We start from the raw sequence: 18,240 nt of genomic DNA, 5'->3' as shown, positions 1-18,240 counted from the left end.
GTCACTGCATGCCTTTTTAGAAGATTAACACTTCCAGTTGATGGTTCTCTCAACAGATATCTCTCATCAATCATACTTAATAATATTAATATAATAATCTTAGAAATAAAGAAATGTCTCACCAGTAAATATTGATACATTGTTGGCCTAACATACTGTCAAATAAAATGAGTAAAATACTTTTTCCTAAAGTTTTTCTCCACTGCAGCTCAGTCCAAACCTTTAATGGCTTTTTTTATTTTTTTATATATATTTTTGGGCATTTTTATGCTATATTGATAGTGAAGAGAGACAGAGGTGAAATGGGCAGAGAGGGGAGTGACATGCAGAGAACGACCGTGGGCGGGAATCGAACCCGGGTCTGCTTCTGGGCCCGGCCCGGGGGGGACACCCTACCAACTGTGCTAAGGGCGCCCCTTGAAAACTCTTCTTGAGTGACATCCTATTTGATTGTCCAACCTTGAAAGAAAAAGAATATAACATGATATTAATAACTTAGGAAATTCCAATGAATGTGATACATATGCATAATTTCAATGTAAAAGCAAGTAAGGGTACAAGAATAAAGGCTTACCGGTTAGCGACAAAGAAGTTATGTGGAGTTAATCCCACTCCGTTGACGTGATGCTCGAAGATGCAGTGTCTGTATGCTCAGGTGCAACTGCAAAATCTTCACTTTCACTCTCAATTCCAATTTGTCCGTCTGTTTTGTGCATATCCTGTTGACTTTCTTCTTCATATGTACTTGGATTAGGAGCCATTTCGTCCTCCTGTTCAAGTCCTACCTTTTCCTCATGCTCACTTTCTGTGTGAGGCTTAAGAGGTTCCGCTACCTCAAGATGGGACTCCTCTGTTTCCCCTTGAGTGTAAATTACTTCCTCAGCATCCATCCACACATCCTGGTCAGTTTCTTCTTCTAATTGTTTAACAGGCTCCGCTGCTTTTTCTCCTTGGTCGAATGCTACAGAGAGTACTTGCTGACTCTGGAAAACTGCTCTTTCCTCTGCTTGCATTACTAGTTGTATTGTCTCTGTGGCCTGGACACTGGAGGTTACTCTCTCTGTTGATAATATTTGTTCTTCTAGTTCTATTGTATTGATAGCTTGTGTGCAGACATCCAGCATTATTGGTTTAGCCGTGACTACTTCTTCTGTTGAATCTGTTGAAATGTTTGCTGCTGGTTCGATGATTTCTGTTGCCCAAACAACGACTTTGGTTAGCTCTGCCTCCTTCTGGCTCTCAGCTCTTTGTGTTGGTGTTATTAGCTTCACAGGTTCTACTACCTCCACTGCCTGAACTCCAACCTCAGCCATCTCCGTCAGTTTCACAGTTTCAATTCTCTCTGCTGTAGGCTGTGGGCAATCTAGTGCCTTTGCCTGACCAAACTGGATGTTAAGTTTGAATTCTAAAGAAATACTTGATGGGGACTCAACAGTACCTATGGATGAGATCATTCCAGTGTTTTGGGGGACGATTAATCCAGTGTTACTGGAAGTTACACTCTGACTTTGCGCAATTTCTGTAATTTGTGCTTGCTCATTCATTTCTTTAACATTTAATTCCTCCGATGACAATTTGACCTCTTCTGCTGTGACACGTAATTCCGATATCTCACATTCAGCTTTAGTTTCCTCCAAGTCTTCTTTTTGATCATGGATTTGTGCCTCTAAAGTTTCTGGAAGATCAGGTGTTTGTTTGAGATCTTCGGACATTTGCTGTTCAGTTGCAGAGTTATCAGCAGGCACTTCATAAAGTGTTGTTCCAGTACTATGGTTGGATTCACTTTCAACAAACTCACTCACTTCTGTCACAACATCTGGCTGTTTTGTAACATCTTGTTCCAAGTTCACAACTACTGATTCAGCTACTGTTTCTGGTATATTCTCCTTAACATGCTGACTGACTTCCTTGATGACCACCTTCTTTTCCTCAATCATTAATTCCTCTTCAATCTCTGGAGTTGAGGAGAGATTGTCTACCTTAACCGTTGCATGACAAACATGTATGACTTCTTGGGTTTCAGTTACCCCTATTTCTAGCACTTTGTCTACAATTGTCTCAGCTGATTGTATATCGAAATTGACCACCTGCACTTGAATTCTGTGATTTTCCTTAAACTCTACTGATGGCACCTGCATCACCATGACCACAACGCCTTCCTCATCATCCCTCACTGATGGTGTGAAACTGTTGTCTTCCTCTTTGAACACTCCCTCACTTGCCACTTCTTCTATCAAGGGTTCACAGATGCTTGATGTTTTCTCTATCAAAACATCAGGTATTGCAGCTGAGACCTCTTTGATATTACAAGTGACTAATTGTTCCACTACAGCATAGTCAACTGAAGCAGTCTTTATCTCAGTGCCTGGAAGTTCCCTTTCTACCTCTATTTCAACATTTTCTTGCCCTTCACAGAGATTCCCTTTATTTTTGGGTTCATCTGTAAATGCAGCATCGTCTACACAAGGTGCTGGGGTTTCTTCAGAAAATACAGTTGTTTCTATGACCTGGATATAACTTGCTTCCTCATTAACGGATACATGATCTGCTGTTAATATTTTTAACTCATCTACAACTTCAGTGATGTTGTCTTCCTGTTCAACTAAATGATCTTGCGGGATACTCTCTGTTTTCTGATCCTCTGTTATCTCGAAAGTCTGATCCGGTTGTGTCACAACTTTAGTCCCACTCTCATCTGTAATTGAAAGTTTGGTTTTGGCTGCTTCAACTGGTATTTTTTCTTCTGGCTCAACACTTACTTCAGTTTCCTGTTTGTGTTCATCTGAAACTGTTTCCACTGAAGAAACAGTATCGACAGTATCAATATCAGTTAGAAGTACACTTCCCTCTTTCAGTTCATTTACAACTGTTTCGGCTGCTGGGATGTTCTCTGATATAACTTCCTTTTCAAGTGATTGAAAACTTCCCTCTGAATCCAATATGGAGGCTTGCAAAGTCTCAAATTCTTTTGGTGCTTGAACTTCTTCAGTTTTGCCAGCTGTTTGCAACTCTCCGTTCTGTTCTGGCTCAGTATCGACATCAGTTAGAAGTACACATTCCTCTTTCAGTTCAGTTACAGCTGTTTCAGCTGATGGGATGTTCTCTGATATCACTTCCTTTCCAAGTGATTGAACACTACCCTCTGAATCTAATGTGGAGGCTTGCAGAGCCTCAAATTCTTCTGGTGAACAAACCTCTTCAGTTTTAGCAGCTTTTCGATCTGTTTGCAGCTCTTCTGTCTTTTCTGGCTCTGTATCGACATCAGTTAAAAATACACTATCCTCTTTGAGTTTATTTACAACTGTTTCCACAGCTGGAATATCCTGTATCACCTTTTCAAGAAATTGAACTCTAGCCTCCTCCAAATCTAATGTGGAGGCTTGCATAGTCTCAAATTCTTCTGGTGGTTGAACTTCTTCAGTTTTGCCAGCTGTTTGCAGCTCTTCGTTCTGTTCTGGCTCAGTATCGACATCAGTTAGAAGTACACATTCCTCTTTCAGTTCATTTATAGCTGTTTCAGCTGATGGGATGTTCTCTGATATCACTTCCTTTCCAAGTGATTGAACACTACCCTCTGAATCTAATGTGGAGGCTTGCAGAGCCTGAAATTCTTCTGGTGAACAAACTTCTTCAGTTTCAGCAGCTTTTTGATCTGTTTGCAGCTCTTCTGTCTTTTCTGGCTCTGTATCGACATCAGTTAGAAATACACTATCCTCTTTGAGTTCATTTACAACTGTTTCCACTGCTGGAATATCCTGTATCACCTTTTCATCCACTGCTGGAATATCCTGTATCACCTTTTCAAGAAATTGAACTCTAGCCTCCTCCAAATCTAAAATGGAGGCTTGCAAAGTCTCAAATTCTTCTGGTGGTTGAACTTCTTCAGTTTTGCCAGCTGTTTGCAGCTCTTCGTTCTTTTCTGGCTCAGTATCGACATCAGTTAGAAGTACACGTTCCTCTTTCAGTTCATTTACAGCTGTTTCCACTGCTGGAATATCCTGTATCACCTTTTCAAGTGATGGAACTCTAGCCTCCTCTAAATCTAATGTGGAGGCTTGCAGAGTCTCAAATTCTTCTGGCGGTTTAACTTCTTCAGTTTTGCCAGCTGTTTGTAGCTCTTCGTTCTTTTCTGGCTCAGTATCGACATCAGGTAGAAGAAGACTTTCCTCTTTGATTTCATATACAACTGTGTTGGCTTCTGCAATGTTCTCTGATATCACATCCCTTTCAAGTAATCGGACACTACACTCCTCTGAGTCTAATTTGGAAGCTTGTACAGCCTCTAATTCTTCTGGTGCTTGAACAGCTGTTGGATCTATTTGCAGCTCTTCTTTCTTTTCCGGCTCAGCATTGACACTTTCCTCTTTGAGTTCATATATTTCCACTCCTGGAATATCTTTTGTCACTCTTTCAAGTGATTGAACACTGCCCTCCTCTGAATCTAATGTGGAGGATTGTACAACCTCTAATTCTTCTGATGGATCTGTTTGCAGCTCTTCTTTCTTTTCTGATTCAGTCGTGACATCAGTTAGAACTACACTTTCCTCTTTGAGTTCATATAAAATTGTTTTGGCTGCTGGGATGTTCCCTGATATCACTTCCTTTTCAATTGATTGGACACTAGTGTCCTCTGAATAAGCTTGTCCAGCTGCTATTTCTTGCAACTCCTTTTCCTCTTTTGGTGGTTCATCTTTATCCTCAGCCTGAATTTGATCTTTTGGTAGTTCATCGTTTTCCTCAGCTTGAATTTGATCAGTAATATGTTGCATGATCTGATCTTCTTTTTCTGCCAGAGTTTGGACTTGCTCCTCCTTAGCCCCATCCTTAGTCTCATCAGCAATTGTAGCAACTGTTGAACCTTCATCTAGGACAATGTTATTACCTTCAGGTGATATATCCGCATCTACCTCAGAAACAGATTCAACCAGATGATGCTCCTCATAAGTACTTTGTAATTCTTTTACACTTTCTTCTAGATGTGAAACTTTGACCTTATGTACTTCATCTAAAGTAATTTCAGCAGCACTGTTAAACTCCTCAGTAAGAACTTCAGATATAATCTCTGTTGAAACAGAGTCATTCAGTTCAGATAGGCTCTCTGTTTGGGCTGTAGCTGAAAGTGCATTAACTGTGTCCAGTTCTTCCACATTTAAGCATGTTTCCGATATTTTGTCATAGCTTAGCTCCTCTGAATAAACTTGGACTGCCTTTGGGCTTGTGGAGATGGTTTCAACAACTTGTTGCAGGAGCACATCTGTTTCCTTAACATCGTATTCCGCTGGGACTGGTGTTGTGTTGCCAGATGTTTTAGAAGACTCTGAAGATAACTGAGACACTGCAGAGATCATCTCAGTGTCATCCGTCAGGGTAATGTCTACTGGTTCTGGTGCAGTAATGGCCTCAGATGTAATCTCTATAAAGTCATCTGCTATAGTGTCATCTCTAACTGCCTCATCAGGGACCGAAGCTGGAGTGGCCATGGTTTCTGTAATGATGCCCTCTTCTGGAATGTCACTGAGTTGTTGCTGTTTACTGATACTTTCTGAAAGCTCATCGGGATCTTCATTTGTAGCGGGGATTATAGATATCTGTTTTCTTAAAGCTTCATCATCATCTTGGACTTTAGTTGCGTCAGTTTGCATACTATCACATGGTAGTACTGCTTCAGCCATCTGATCAAAGAGGTCCTTCCATACTTCATTGACTCCTTCCTCATGTATTTGACTTTCTACATCTGCCTGTGTTTGTATGTGAACATCTGTCTCAACTGTATCGAACTCAGACAATGGAACCACAGCTGGTGTTTCAGAGTCTTCATCCTCTGAAGGTACATCCTTATCAGCCTCATCTGAAGATACATGGTCTGGCTTTTCGTTAGACTTCCTCTTTTTTCGCCCTGGTAGAAGTCTCTTTATTGAAAAGGAGGATTCATCTTGAGAGAGTTCACTGTCAGATTTTATATTTTCCTTGCTTTCATCCTCATCCTTGGATTTCCTTTTCGGGGTGACAAGTCTTTTCAAAGATTTCCATGTTGACTCGCCATCGCCCTCTGAAGGACTTTCTGCCTGTTTGGGGGATGAGGCTAAAATGTCATTCTCATTAGAAATGTCTTGTTGTGATTCTACACTATGTTTAGGTCCAATGTCTTCCTTGTTACAGTTATCATTTTGAGGGGTTTCGTCTTCAGAGTCCGATGTTTTTCGGCTTCTTCTCTTTCCAGAGCCACACAAAACAGCTTCCCATGAAACAGATGAGTCTTTCCTTTTTTTACCTTCTTCTGTGCTGTGATCTGATATTTGCTCTCCTTCACTTGGTTTAGGTTCTTCTACTGTAACTGGGATTTCTGTCTCGTCGTTGGTCAAGGAAGGTCTCTTTATGCGCCTTTTCGGAGTCAGGAGCTTTTTAAAGGAAGTCCATGCACTATCCTCCTCTCTTGCTGCCTGTACAGAGGGTTGTGCTGGACCTTCTTCTTTCTGATTCTCAGCTGACTCAGTAGATGACAAGAGGTGATCAGAAACATGTTCTCCAGAGTCCGACAACTTTCCATCACTTGACCTGCTGCCTCTTCGCTTTTTGGATAATTTCTTTAAGCTAGACCCTGAAAGCAGTCTTCTGAGAGGACTTGCTTGAACTTTGTCTTTCTCTTGAGAATTCAGAATTTCAGAGTCAAGGACAATAATTGTTGATCGATCTGTGGTAGGTGGTTTCCCTTCATCGGTTGTCTGAGCTGATGCAGGAAACTGTGTCTCCTCCTTAAGTTCATCTTCTTTATGTTCCGTCTCAATCACAGCTGCCTCAACACCTTGAATAATCTCATCTTTATCCTGTTGTTGGCCAGTTTGTTCAGTTGTCTCTTCTACTTCCCCTTTCCCCATGTTTACTAGTTCTTTCTCAGTTTTAGTCTCATCTTCTGCAGATTTCTTTTTCTTACGCATTCCAGAAAAGATTCCAGTTGTAAAAAATCTCTTCAATGGAGACGCGACCACCTCTTCTTTACAACTAGATTGAGGTGTAAGATGTGGCTCTTCTTCAGGCGTATCTTGGTGGGCCTCTTGTCCTTCATGTGAAGTTGTGTCTGCATGTGCATTAAAAGATTCTTCTTCCACTTTGGTTTCAGTTGTTTTCTCCCCTGCATCTTCTAGAGCGTCATCCGATGTAGCATCTGTCAGGGTAGGACATGTGGTTGAATCATTATCATAATTCTGTTCGGCATTCTCACTTCCAGGTTCATTTGCCATATCCTCAATGTCTTCTGGTCTGTTTGGTTCGTCCTTGTTGTTCTCATCAGTCATATCTGGTGGTATTTCACCTGAGCCCCTCTTTACTGTCAGTTTCAAACCAATGGTACCGAAAAATCTCCTAAAACTTTCATTGATGTCGTTTTGCTTTTCATCTAACTGTATCATTTCCTGAAGTACATCCTCATTATCATCAGCTTTCTGAGTTGATTCCATTTCATTTTTTTCAAAGTTTCCTAATGGTGTTTCTTCTTCTGTAAGTGGCTTTTCTGTTTCTGAAATATCTTCGGCTGGTGAAAGGATAGCTAAACAAGGAAAGAAATGTAAATTGAAACACATTGATTGCAAAAACTCTACAGGACTGACAGCAACATAAAACTATCTGATGAAATCCAACACCTTTTGCATCGGTTTAAATTATGCTCAAATTGTATGCTTATAAACAGTCATTCACAATTATACCCACCCTCAGCAGCAATCTCATCCTCACAGTCACCATTAACTGCTCCTATCGAGTCGTCGGCTTTCCCATTTATCTCAGAGATCTGCCCATTGTTTTGGAGAAGCTAAAATAAAGCACAAAACATTAAATGTATAATGTATATTGGCAAACATTAGATTTAGTGAAAATCATCAGACACTCTAGCCATTTACCATTCTTTAGCAATCAATCTTTTTTATTTTTTAATGGTAATTTCACTCAGCACTAAATATATATTTAAAGCAACAACCATTTGCTCACATGCTTATAGCTGGACAATAACTAAACAAATCCATTAAGAATTTCTGCTCCAAAGTCCTTTTTTCTATACAAACAACAAAGTGTAGTCACTGTTAGATGTGTGTGCTGACGGTTTTACAGCTAACAATCTTAATTGATTGAAAAAATCTCAAATCTGTGAGCCAGATTAGTCGGCCTAAGCAGGGGAAACAAGAACTGCATGTCCTTCAACTAGTGTGGAGTAATACAGTGAATAAATTGCTGTGAGTGTTATGTAGCAGCTGCTAAGAACGGCATTGTTAGATAAATTTCCCACCTAGATATTTTACATGTTTTGAAACTTTATTTAACCTCTTTAGGTTGCTTGAAGCCAAACATTTTCTAATAATGTAACCAAATTGAATGTGTATGGATATGGAATATGGATAATCTGATTATTGATAATTGATAATGAACCAAGAACCAGTTGTTGCTCCCCTAAAAGTAGAGATAAACACTTAAACAGTAAATGTGCAGTATAACATATATGCTAGAGGCTCTAGTCCATAATATGATTATCGATGACTGTTAGCTGATTTTCAGGTCAAAAGTTCATCATGCATGTACCCAGCCATTAGACGATGTAAACAGACATCTCTTTGTTTTCAGACATCCAGAACCAAAATGGTTGAAATGCCCTTATACAGGTAAGTATTAGCCAGTTGAATTTGAGGCAATACAGTCAAACTTTTTGGGTACCTGAAATAACTCTGCAAGCTCTGTGACACAGAATATCGCTCATCAATAATTTTTGCGATTTTTTGGGGGAAAAAGAGAAAATGTCAGATAATTGTACATGATTAAAGTAAAGGTAACTTATTGAAGAAACAGAGTGGAATTGGTAAAACTTTTTTTCCCTTTTCTTCACAAAAGGAAATTATTCATGCTAACAGTGGCATACTTTTCCACCGTCTTGCACCCAACTAATCTACTCACTTCAGTCACAAAGGTCAACAGTGGCATTAAATCAACATAACGCCATGAGTATCGTTCATAAGACAATAATAGCTATTTTAACTCAGTACATCACTGTCTAACAGACGTCCTGCTCTGTTGTACACAAGCAATCGATGTTGCCTGCTGCTGAGTGCAGCAAAGGAGAAATTCCATCTCTCCCTTGGGCCTTTCTTGAGTTCCTCTAGATAAAAGGTCATAATTCCTCTACTCTGTTTCCTTTTTCATCTACAGTAAATGCAAACCATTGGAACAATGAAAACACTGCTTTTAGAAGGTCACTGACAGCTCTTTTAAGACTAGACATTGTTAGCCTCAAACTACCAAAACAAATGTCAACAACCAGAGGGCATTTATTAAAATAAGAAAAGTGGCCCAAAGCAACTTTAAGTCAAATCAGGATTCAGGAAGAAATGTATCATCCATTTATATTGATATGTTTACAAACAGCACCAGGTTGCATTGTCCTGACGACAAAATCCAGCCTCAGCGTTTTATTACCCACAACAACCACCGACTTATTTTGAAAATGTAAGAGGCTTTTAACCAAATGACGTGTAACTGCGACTACTGGAAATCATTCATGAGTAGTTAATGAGGAAACACAATATAGCCTACATAAGTTTGTCCGTAAACGTTAAAGGAGTTATTTGTAGAATGTCAACCGTCTGGAGCTGAAAGAAATAAGATAATACCTTGTCTTCAATATTCTCCTTAGGCTGATCATCATCCACTTTTGTGCTCTCCTCGGTCGCTGCATCCTTTTTGCCCTCCCGTTGCGCAGACTGAGCGTCTCCCATTATCGGAACTGCAGCGCGTCACTATCCGGTATGAGCCGCACAAGTGATGGAAATATCCCAAACATGCACCGAAGGAGCCGAGTCGGTAGCTCCGTGAGAGCGCGCGAGAGACCGTCAGCTCTCAAATGCTGCAGCATGGATGTTGAAAAAGACTTTTTTTTCTTAGCCAAACACCTCCCTGCAGGATCACATGAAGTCTATGAGCCGAGCCTGGTCTGGCCCGGCTCGGCACGCCTCTCGCTGCATCAAAAAAAAAAAAAAAAAAAAAAAATGCAGAGGGGAAAGAGGGGAAACGGCATGTCCCGAGATGACAGAGAGTCAAATAAGGTCCGAGCAACAAGCGTGGACCTTCATCACTGTACATGCTTTCTCAGGGCACAGACATGTTTGAAGCGATGTTGAAATAAGTGCATTAAAGGTTTGACTCGATATTTTCACATTATGCAATGCAGCTGCATCAGATGAGTTGCAAGGTTAATGCAAACTGACTTAAAGAAAGGCTATATGTTAAAAAAAAACTCCTCGCAAATTGGAAGAGACTTAATAATTTTCCTCAAAAATTTAATTACAGGTCTAAACGGGAGCTACTTTATTAAATGTTGCCTACACGCTGCACATTTGCCCATTACTCGGAAAATTGTATCCAGACATTTTAGTTGATCTTATTAAAAGATCAAAAGCAAACTGCATAATAAAGGAACATTGATCATAAATAAAGTTAAAAACTTTTTTTATTAATTTTTTTATTTATCTTTTAGGGGGGAGGTTAGATCTTCATGTTTAGTATGACAAAGTGCGTAAATCTATTATGATGTCTGCTGTTTTAGTTTTTCTGATTAAGGATGCATTTACCAACAACTTATTACCATTTATAACTGTAGAATTGGTGGCCTATTAGAAGGCCATGAGCAATAAGCATTACCAGCCTTTACAATAACATCTTTTATGAGCATACCTTTATAAGAATATAAAGTATAAGTACCTGCACTGGGATTTTTCTCACAACTTGCCAACCCAAAGTAGTTCTTATGAACTAAAAATAAAGCTAATATAGTTAAAACCTATGAGTCCTATGTAGAAAATGTTGGGAATTGTTCAGTATTGTTTAATATTTCTAAATAAAGAGCTGCAAAATTAAACATTAAAGTATGTAAAACATGTAATAGATTGTTGTTGATTTAATAATATGTTGATTGACTTTAACATGACTTCAATATTCAAGATATTTATTTTCATATGGACAGTAAAACAGGCAATTGCACTGACATTTCAATTCTTTCTGGTTGCTCTCTCATAAACACTATAAGATGTTAAAAAAATATATTACAAATATACACTCACCGGCCACTTTATTAGGTACACCTGTTCAGATGCTTATAAAAACAAAAAGCTAATCAGCCAATCACATAGCAGCAATTTAATGCATTTAGGCATTTAGACGTGGTCAAGACAATGTACTGAAGTCTAACCGAACATCAGAATGGGGAAGAAAGGGGGTTTAGGTGACTTTGAACATGGCATGGTTGATGGTGCACGGCAGGATGGATCCATACTTTCATGTTGTTAACGCCAAATTCTGAACCTGCCATCTGAATGTCACAACTAAAATCGAGACTAATCAGACTAGGCATGATCTTTCAATCTTCTATTGTCCAATATTGGTGATGCTGTGAGAATTGTAGCCTCATTTTCCTGTTTTTAGCTGACAGGAGTGGCACCCGGTGGGGTCTTCTGTTGCTGTAGCCCATCTGCTTCAAGGTTGGTCGTGTTTTGTGTTCAGAGATGGTATTCTGCATACCCTGGTTGTAACGAGTGGTTATTTGAGTTACTGTTGCCTTTCTATCATCTCGAACTAGTATGCCCATCCTCCACTGACGTCTGACTTCAACAAGGCATTTTACATCCACACTGCATATTTTTTTCTTTTTCGGACCATTCTCTGTAGGCCCTAGAGATGGTTTAGAGTGAAAATCCCAGTAGATCAGCAGTTTCTGAAATACTCATACCAGCCCTCCTGGCACCCTCGACATTGCCATGTTCAAAGTCACTTAAAACCCCTTTCTTACCCATTCTGTTGCTCAGTTTTAACTGCAATAAGTTGTCCCGTCCAGGTCTACATGCCTAAATGCATTGAGTTGCTGACATGTGATTGGCTGATTAGTTATATGTGTTAACAAGAAAATGAACTGCTGTACCTAATAAAGTGGCCGGTGAGTATACCTGTATAAAAAATAAACGTATGTGCTGTAATGTGCTTCAATATCTTATTAAAGAAAAAAACTTGTTGAATAATTTATGTATTATATTTTTTTAAATGTATAGGTTAATTCAAAGGTTATAGAGGTCCCATAAGTTGTGTCTCTTGTAAATCATTGATTTGATTCAGAGTATATGAGACATCAGGAGGTATGGTGTATGAGACTTGTGCTGTTAGTCACACTGAGACGATAGACGTTTCATGCTTTTCCTCCATGATATGAAAACATTTACAGCACTCAAGGTATATCTGCTGATTAGCCACTGACACTCTGTAATTGCAGCAAAATTGAACCATAACAATCATGAAAGCTAATTGGAGACATTTTTCTTCAAAATGGAAATCAACTGACTGCTAAAATGTAACTCTGGAGCAAACCAGACTTAACGTGATTCGGAGATTAAACTGAGACATGAGGTTAGAATATCATGAGCACAGCATGACAGACAACACACAGGACAGTCTTGACAGGTTTGCTCAACTGCAGGACTTTCAACTTGAAAGTATAGGCTACAATGCTGCTAGAAAAGCTTGCATTGAGCTTGATAACTGGGCTGACTTCAGTCTCTACATTGCATAGGATAGTTTTTTTAAGTCTTCTGTTCAAAACCTTTAAGGAATCTGTGGCTGTTGAGGCATGTATTTGATCAAATTCTTGATTTTGTGATTGATAGACAGATGGGTTACTAGTTCAACACACTAATTAAGTAAGTAAGTTAAAAGGGACTTACCTCCTGACGGGACGCAGTGACTCGATTTCCACTAATTACATGTTAACCTCACAGTGACAACAAGACTATCAAGGCCCCAAAAAGTACTTGTTTTTCTATTTGGGCGTTGTGTTGACCGTGAAGGCCATACATATACAACTTTTGAAACTTCTCGTCATGTTGTTCCAACCATTCATACAAGTTTTTTTTTCATCACCCATAAGTACAGTATGTCCTTATTTGTATCCAATGTTAATTCAGTCAAACTTTTTGTTTTTGTTGAAAAAGCTAATATTACTCCACAATTCCTTTTATAACAACCCCTCCCTGTTGTAATTCCCTGTGTTTTCCAGTCAATAATCAAGGCAAAAAAACAAATTTAGCCATAAAGCCATACACCATGAGTGTGCCAACCTCACGTCGGCACGTTTCTCCAGTAGTCTGCTCCACTTTTGTTTAAACTGAATTATCTAAGAAACTCTAAAGAGAATTGTGTTTGTTACTATGTCCTCCAAATGGGTTTTGATTCCCAGGCAGCCTATGAGTAAAGGCAAAGACTCAAAGTTCTTAGCCCTTACTTTAAAACTGTAAAGTAGTGGAAGGAGTGAAGGAGAAATATATTTATTGTGAACAATATAGTAAGCTTCTAAGAGTCAAACAGCTCAATTGTATAACTTTGTAACTTTGGATTTGGATTTACATAAAGCAACAGTACAGTACGGTAGAAGAAGCTGCTGTCGTCCAGTACATCAGCAGTTTTTTGCATTCCTCGAGAAGGCTGAGGACAGGTTAAGATTTAAAACAAGAGTGTCATGTCATGTTAAGTTGAATTAAAGTGAGACTCTGGGAAATCTAAGGGGCAGAGAAACATCTCTGAACACCGCGTGACATTCTTGTTGATTTGATCAGATGCCCCCGAGACACAGATGCTGTTATGTGAACTTTGGTCTGAAGGCTAGTAAGTTGAATTAATTAGAGTCACGACTTTGGGTAACTAGAAACAGCTGATGTTTGCTCCACCGATTACAGCAACCTAGCTCTGGAGGCCTGATGCAATTTAATCTAATAAAACGCAGGGGGTCTCGATGAGTCAGTCCACATGTTGGGTACATGTCCTTTTCTTGTACCTTCACTTCGGGATATCCAATATCAGCACATAATTATAAAATAATTGAATGATAAATGAGTCTTTTTATGCTTGGCCAAAATGTCTCGCTCTGCAACTAATTATTTGTGGATTATGTTGGAAAAAAGCCAGGACGTATTGGTCGTGTGTGCCACTTTAGTTTAACAATGATCATGTAATTATATTTTTAATTTACACATACTTGGAAAAAATGTCCCCAAAAAATTCAATCTGGCATAGTGAAATGTTGTAAGGCTGTCGGAGGCAAAAATTAGTTAAATTTACAAGTGCACAAACTGGACCTTTGTCCTCAGGTTTAGCATTTTTACAATCCTTGATTAAGAAGAAATTCTTGGCACATTCACAATCGGGTAGTGCTCAACCTCTGATAAAGAGCGAGGAATGTATTCAAGGCAAAGATAGATTTTACCTGATCCCATGCTCGGCTTATGACTAATGAATAGAACATTCAACTAATTCTACTCTATTAAGTGAAAGAAATGTAAAAAATTACATTATTTATCGAAAGATATTAAATCAGGACCAGCTGACTGAAACGGGAAAACTAAATTTAAACTAGGACTTTCAACTCATAATGTTTTTTGGGGGAGTTGCGTTTGGTGCAGGAAGTCATTAATCTAATCAATGAATTTATGGAAAAGAGTGTTTTGATACTCAAAAAATAGAAAGCGTTTCTATCCAAGAACAGTGGACTCATTATTTTCTAACATATTTTGACTGATAAATACTTCACATTCAATAAGATGTAATCATCTGATATCCAAAGTGACTTACAATAAGTGCATTCAACCATGTGGACACAAACCAAAAAATACAAGAATCTCTCAAGTAAGCCAAACTCCATCAAATATGCTAAACTGCTTCAAGTGCTACATTTAGAAGTGTAAAACAGAATTTAAAAAAGCTAATGCACTGCATTTTACAGAAAGAAGGCCTTCTGTTGTAGCACTGACATCTGCTGGACAAAATAAATTATCCACCATTGTACACCGTGTCGAGAGATGAGAAGGGAGCTGCAGGAGTATAGTAAGATCACCACACCCCTATAGAATGTTCTTCATTTTCTTACTGGTAGTCCTAGATGGAAGTCAGAGTATTACATCACACGAGGCAACTGAGCTTAGAACTCTCAGAGACGCAAAAGGCTTTATACATATAGTTATTTGTGTGCAGTGCAGTAGTACTACTCTTCAACGCCTGTAAACAGACTTTGATGAGCAGTTTTGATGGAGCTCCACTTTAAAGTAACTTCTAGCAGCAGGTCACATTCAGGGTGAATACAAGCCTATCACTCTCTCAAAGCTTTTGAGTCCCAATGTGAGAAGAGCCTGTGTAACCAATGGGTGCCATCTGGTGGTGAAAGGTTTAATTAGCTGAAAGGTCACGTGAATTTTTAGCTTTTAGATTTGAAAATGATTTGCAGTCCTTTATGATTCAATCCTTTAACTGGGCTTAATGTTATGGTTTGAGATGTAAATGAAAAATATATATATAATTTTTTTCCTCCTTTTCCTCCTAAACTAGGTTAACTACGTATATGAACATGCAAAGTCATGAGCTAGATTTTCACACTATAGGGGACATAATTGAAACAGAAAGACTAAACTTTACTTGTGGGTGCAGCTTTTATTGTGGTTTTTGGGGTGGATATTTTTACCTTATTCACGCCGTATTCTTTTCTTCTTCAGAATCAAGTGTCACAAACACATTGAAGTGTGTGGAGTGTGCATCTAGAGCTTAGTTACACATCAAATTTGCTTTATTAATCCCCTTTGAGAATTTAAGCCATTGTGACTCAAACTCATGGAGGCCATTGGAAATTATTATTCACATATAAAAAACAAATGCTGGCTGTGGAAATAACTATGTTGCGGAGCCTCCACCTCCTACCCTTCAACCAAACCACTCATGTTTCTGGTTCAAATGTACTTCCACTTTTTTTTTCTGGCAGCATGACTGATAATCAACTGACAGTTTTGGGGGTTTCACGCAACATGCAGAGCCTTTGGCCAGATTACATTTCATGGAACTAAAGGAAATGATTTCTGAGTGTAAAATGAGCAAAGCAAACTGACTCCTATACAAGACTTTGTATCACATGAACACTTCAGTCCCTCCCCTTTGGAAGATAACATGTCTGAAATACTTGCTCTCTATTTTTCCGATGCTTCTGATGTCCACTGTCTTCTGTTCTTGATGTTATCTTGACATTTTGTTTTTCTTCTTTGAGGTCTCAGCTTAACATTAGTATCTTTTCACAAACTCTTCTTAGACATGTATTCATTTAAATATATCAAAATATCTTGAGAAAACAGAAACATGTAAACACAGACAATGACAGTATGATGATCCTCAGGAGGCTTTGTTTGACCTTAGTGTGTTAACGTCACTGTGAGGACTGGGGGGAGGGAGGGTTTGGGACACAGGTGCGGACCAAGGGGTTTCTAAAAGTTATCCCCAGAGGGATAACCACTGAATCGCTAAAGCGAAGAAGGGGAGGGGGAGAAAGCAAAAAGCCACACAGGCTACTTTAAAATACCAAACTAAAGTGAGAACAAAACCATCACTGCCAAGCAGCTGAACGGACAGACAAACACTTCAACAATTATATTCTCTTAAACTCAGAGGGCACTAGGATACAACCTCTCACTACCTCTTAAGGTGAGACAATGAGCAGCACAGAGCACTGGGGTCTCAGGGCATATATAATCTCTTCACACCTGGGTTCAATCAGCCAATCAGTGCACACACACCTGATTGCAGTGAGGAAATCAGTCACCATTCTCACGGAGGCGAAAGATTCCGTGGACTCACAGGGCTGAAATCTACCGTTTCCTCACAGTCACTCCTTGCCTCCATGTGACAAGGTAGGAATGCAGAAAGTTTTGTTTTCTAAAATCCTTTTCCTCTTAAACCGGTGCATAAGCGATGATGGTTTAAAGAAAAAAAAGTTTTAAATCATTCACTCTTCGCAGTTGATCGCTGCCTGTTGGACCTTTTGTGTGATCAGCTTTTGACGCTAAAGGAAAAGAGACTACAATACCAGTAAGGTTAATTACTTCTCTTACGGGTTTACATATATTTATTTGGCTTGTATGAAATGGCATTTTAAGTGACATTTTAGAAGTATAGAAACTGAAAATACTGAACACCCTGACCTGAAACTGAGTTCCCTGAGGTCCTATTATATAAGATATTTTTTGGCATTTTTATGCTTTATTGACAATGTAGAGACAGAGTTGAAATGGGCCAGAGAGGGGAGTGACATGCAGAGCACGACCGCGGGCTGGAATCGAACCCCGGTCCGCTGCTGGCCGAGGCCCATGGGGGGGACGCCCTACCAACCGAGCTAAGGGCGCCCCCTAAACTGAGGCCTTTTTACCTGGACTATTTGTGGATAAGTTTGATAAAAAAAATTGTAAAAATAAATGAACCAGACTTCCTTAAAGTACTGGGTCATAGGTGATTTTTTTGTTCAGGATTACATATTATGTGTACTGTGCTGTTTTTGTTGAATTCCACTTGGAATTTCTAAACTCTAAGTATCCCCACTTACTTAAAATCAAATTCCATACATGTACAGTATAATACATTTAAAACTATACTTTTCTAACTGAAAACTTGTTTGATGAGTCCTGATAGGAAGATTAGATGTCTGGGCAGTTGATGTGCATTCATCTAAGATTACATGATACTGAAGAGGTAGAAAAAAAACTTTACACATGCTACAAATATCGGTGTCAAACGTTTTACATTTTCCAGCTTTTTATTAGACCAATAGCATACGCAAAATATAAGATGAAATGTCTTGTATATCACATTTATATCTATTAGACCAAAATGAGATGTTTGCAAGACCAAAGACAGATTTTTTTCTATTTTCTCCTTCATGTCAATTGTCGCTCCTAAGAAATAAACATGGTTCAAATATCTGTAAATGTTCTTACAGGTTTCTCATTTCTAGAGTCTTAGCTAAAAGGAAAATCAGAGTATAGTGTAGATTAATGAATTATACTCAATACAATACCAACAGTAAGATGCACAACCTAAACTATGTCTCAGTTCATCACATACAAATCAAAGTCACAGTTTGTGTGCATTCTGTAAATGTTCTGTGGTGAGAAAATCAAGCACAGAGATACGTTGTAGATAGGAAACAGGTTTATTTTCAATCAATAAGCGAGAAGACTCCGCGGAGTGGCGCACTAGATCCAACACATGTGATTGTGTAACAAAGAGTGGCAAAGTTTCCTTAAAGTCATGAACTATTTAAGGACATCATAGGAGACAGGAAGGAGACAGGTAGACAGGTTCAAATATACATACTTAAGGAAGCTGGGTGGGGGAAGGCGTCTGACAGTGGTTCGGAGGGGA

The sequence above is a fragment of the Ammodytes marinus genome (genome assembly GCF_949987685.1).
Source record: "Ammodytes marinus genome assembly, chromosome: 15".
NCBI lineage: Eukaryota > Metazoa > Chordata > Actinopteri > Uranoscopiformes > Ammodytidae > Ammodytes > Ammodytes marinus.
This window is presented reverse-complemented; position numbering follows the sequence as displayed.